This window comes from Octopus bimaculoides, chromosome 2 (genome assembly GCF_001194135.2).
Source record: "Octopus bimaculoides isolate UCB-OBI-ISO-001 chromosome 2, ASM119413v2, whole genome shotgun sequence".
Classification (NCBI taxonomy): Eukaryota; Metazoa; Mollusca; class Cephalopoda; order Octopoda; family Octopodidae; genus Octopus; species Octopus bimaculoides.
The window spans coordinates 125676230-125680496 of NC_068982.1; the positions used below are offsets into that span (position 1 = coordinate 125676230).

At 40.6% G+C, this 4267-nt stretch overlaps 1 protein-coding gene across 1 annotated transcript in view; it reads right to left on the reverse strand.

Annotated features, from left to right (window-relative positions):
• The window catches only part of LOC106871155 (CD63 antigen), a 9422-nt gene that overhangs the window by 4196 nt on the left and 959 nt on the right, over positions 1-4267 (reverse strand). The window lies entirely within an intron of this gene.

Here is a 4267-nt window from a genome sequence, read left to right on the forward strand (position 1 = left end):
AAATATTTTTCTGTTCTATAACACAAAATAGATAAGTATACGAAGTTTGAAAGTCTTTCGGTACCAAAAACACTACGTAAAACATTAATGAAAAATGTGGCCCCCGTTTTAAAAAATATCCCAGAGCTCGATAATCCACACAATATTTCACTGAACCATCTTTCTTTGCACCAAAACAACTGCTGATGCCCTGGGACTCCTCGACTTTTTCTATTACCCACTGGCATCGATAATCTTCCATCAGCTTTTTAATTTTCTGCCGCTGAGCTGACGCCATCCCCCGAGCCAGTTGCTTGACTGCAGTGTCGATATGGTGCTCCAAAGATCCATGCAACCAAAGTTTAGGTCTCCTGCAGGAAAACACATCAGCATAACTCGCTAGCAGCTGCCTCAACCGCAACACCTGAGCGTCATCCAAGCACAGACAATTCGGTGCAAATAGGACTTATAAATACACTGGTATACCCTGTCTTCCCCTGATTACACTCCCTCTCCAAGTCCCCAGGTGAAGCTGCTCCTGGCCCGCATGAGAGAGAGAAGGCGGGGCATTAAAGAATTTTTTATATGAATTTTACGAAAATCCGCCAAATGAATGGAGATCTAATACTCTATCCTGCCATCAAACATCGATCCTGAAGGCAAATCTTGAGAAAATTACTTGAAATATATTCAGAGGATCACTGGAAAGATCTTCACTCTAGACCAGTGGTTTTCAACCGGGGTTCATATAACCCTTAATAGGCCATATAAGGTTTTGTTGGTAAAGATTATGTGCAATAAATAGTTCATATTTCTACAACAGACAAAATATTTTAACATTTTTTAAACAATTCCTAATAACATTTAATTATAAAAATATAATAGGATTTTAAAAAACAGCGAATGGCTATAGACTTAAACAACTTACCCCTACCCTCTGCAGATTGTCTACACACGGTAACATTACTAACAAAATACAATTTACGCAAATGGACCACGCTTGGACACTCTATTTTTTGTAGATACTAAGAAGGAATGTTTGGACAAAAGGTACCGGTTTACGCACCTACCCCGCAAAAAAGAATTAATAATGGCCTCTGATTTAGGTACCAAGCGAACAATTTTGGGGGTAAGGTGTTAATCAATTCCATTGACGCCAGTGCTTCACTCGTACTCTAATTCATCGATTCTAAAAGAATGAAAAGCAAAGTTGTCCTCGGTAGAATTGAATTCAGAAAATAAGGGACTTGAACAAATACCGCAAGTATTTTCCCATCCTCGTAAATAATGGTTTTAATTTTTGGCACCAGGCCAGCAAGTTCGAGGGAGGGAGTAAGTCGATTGCATCGATCCCAGTGTTCATTTATCGACTCGGAAGGGATGAAAAGGAAAGTCGACCTCGATGGAATTTGAATTCAGAATATGAAGACGGACGAAAAGCCGCGAAGCATTTTGCCCGGCGTGCAAATGATTCTGCCAGCTCGCCGTCTTCCATGCCCTTAAAAAATGATTTCAAATTTTAGCACAAGGCCAGCAGTTTCGGGGGAGGGAGTAAGTCAATTACATTGTCCCAGTGCTCAAATGGTACTTAATTTATCGACCCCGTAAGGATGAACTGTTAAGTCGACCTCAGCGGAATTTGAACTCAGAACGTAAAGACGGACGAAATGCCGATAAGCATGCTACCCGGCGTGCTAACGATTCTGCCTCGCTGTCTTCCATGTTCTTAAACAATGGAGAAATATAAGTTCCTACCCGGAACAAAGCAGCTAAAGAATGAAAAGTCTATAAATATATAAATAAATAAATAAAAATTGAAAAACGTTGTTTTGAAATTTAAATGACGTTCTCGAATTTTCAGAATTGTATTTGTCTAGGAAGTAATTTAATCTGAAAGTTACAGTAGAACTGCATTAGAACAGTTTTGAGTATTTTCACGTGTTTGGAATGGCTTTACTATGTTATAACTGCTGCATATCAAATCACTTGCTCGACTAGAACAGCTCCAAAATGCCGAAAGCTCCATCAACCAGGTTATAGAAGCCTCACGGAATGATGTCATATGTTGCCTAGAAAAATAACTTCGCAACAGTTTTATTGCATCTGAGTCAAAATGGAAATATAACACATAAATGCATGTAGAAGAGAGAGGAAGAGAGAAACACAGAAAGACAGACAGAGACAAGAGAGAGAGAGAGAGAGGTGAGTGGAGGAGAGAGACAAATAGAGGGAGAGAGAGAAACTTACACCGAGAGAAAGAATGAGAGAGAGGATAGGAAAAAGAAAGTAAACAATATTTTTTTATCTTTTACTTGTTTCACGCATTGGAATGCGGCCGTGCTGGGGCACTTCCTTGAAGGGTCTAGTCTTTATAAAGTTTGGTAGTTATTCTGCCGGTCTCTATTGTCGAACCGCTAAGTTAGGGGATGCAAGCAAGCCAACAGTGATTGACAAGCGGTGGTGACGCTCAATGCATGAACGAGGTTACACACACACACACACACACACACACACATGACGGGCTTCTTTCAGTTTCCGTCTACCAAATACACTCACAGGGCTTTGATAAACCCGAGACTATAGAATAAGCTCCTTGTCCAAAATGCCATGCAGTGGATCTGAACCCGGAAACATGTGGCTGGAAAGTAAACTTCTTACTACACAGTCTCACCTGCGCCATTAAAATTATCACATCCAAAGCAAAAATATAAAGCCAAAGGCGATAGTATCTCACAGCTCTCCCCAGTAACACAAACCCCAAATCAGGTCCCAAACATTCTCAAAATCACTCGGTGTGAAAAAATACAGCAATATTAAGGCAGTGCAAATTCCGACGAGGTCGATAAAATAAGTACCAGTTGAATACTGAGGTCGATGTAATCGACTTACTTCCTCATCCGAAATTGCTGGGCTTATGCCGAAATTTGAAATCAATGGCACCTTGGGCAAGTGTCTTCTACTATAATCTCGAGCCGACCAAAGCCTTGTGAGTGGATTTGGTAGACGGAAACTGATAGAAGCCCGTCGTATATATGTATATATATATATGTATGTGTGTGTATATGTTTGTGTCGGTGTTTGTCCCCCCAACATCGCTTGACAACCGATGCTGGTGTGTTTACGTCCCCGTAACTTAGCGGTTCGGCAAAAGAGATCGATAGAATAAGTACTAGGCTTCCAAAGAATAAGTCCTGGAGTCGATTTGCTCGACTAAAAAGGCGGTGCCCCAGCATGGCCGCAGTCAAATGACTGAAACAAGTAAAAGAGTAAAGAGTAAAGAGTATGTTTTTGCAAGGATAGCTCCTCAATAATAGCGAGACCAATAACTGGAACAATTTTGTGGTCTCGTAGGCGAATGTCGCTCATGATTATGGTGGTGAGGGGTGATGATATGACTTATGTTTGTGTTCCCTTGCTATTGAAAGATACAAGATTAGCACAACCATGCTGGGGGTTATTTTTCGAGGCCTCTATTCCTGGAGTAAATGTTCGTGAACGGTGTCATCTGTATAAGAGTAGTTGTTATTGGATATGCTGGTAAGTCATGTTTATATGTATGCCAATTGTTACACGTATATACTGGTGTGTGTGTGTGTGTGTGTGTGTGTGTGTGTGTGTGTGTGTGTGTGTGTGTGTGTGTGTGTGTGTGTGTGTGTGTGTGTGTGTGTGTGTGTATGTGTGTGTGTGTGTCTGTGTGTGTGTGTGTGAGTATCTGACAAGTGCATTTATGTGTCTAGACGTACAAATAACCGACTACGGTCACCTTACTTTCTTCTTATTCTTTATCAGTTTTCTTTTTCTATTCCTCTTTCTTTCTTCTTCCCCCCCACCCAAATTAAACCTTTATTACTCATATTTATCTAGCCTAAGCGACATACATTCCAGCTTTCAGTGCCCCGGTTACCCATCATTGAACCCACATATACATTAATAAGATTATAATCTACTGCAACGACTACAATAATTTGAGTGTGCTGTTAAGGAAATGAAGCCACACCCCTATCTAACTCACTAAGGTAATCAGTGGTTAGGGCACGCCATTAGATTTTTTTAGAAATTCCTGCCTCCACGCATACTCTTTCATTCTTTCTGGTGACCCCGGCTTTCTTTTGCATTCCCTGTTACGGCGGACTGTTTTCAACTAAACAGTCGTATATACCTGATGAGGAGGTTCACTGAACGGCTACAAGACATTCGTAATGTTATGTTAGATGCATCCGATGTGCATTTGAAACAACTGTAGTACTCGACTACCTATCCCATCTCTGATTTACAGATTATATATATA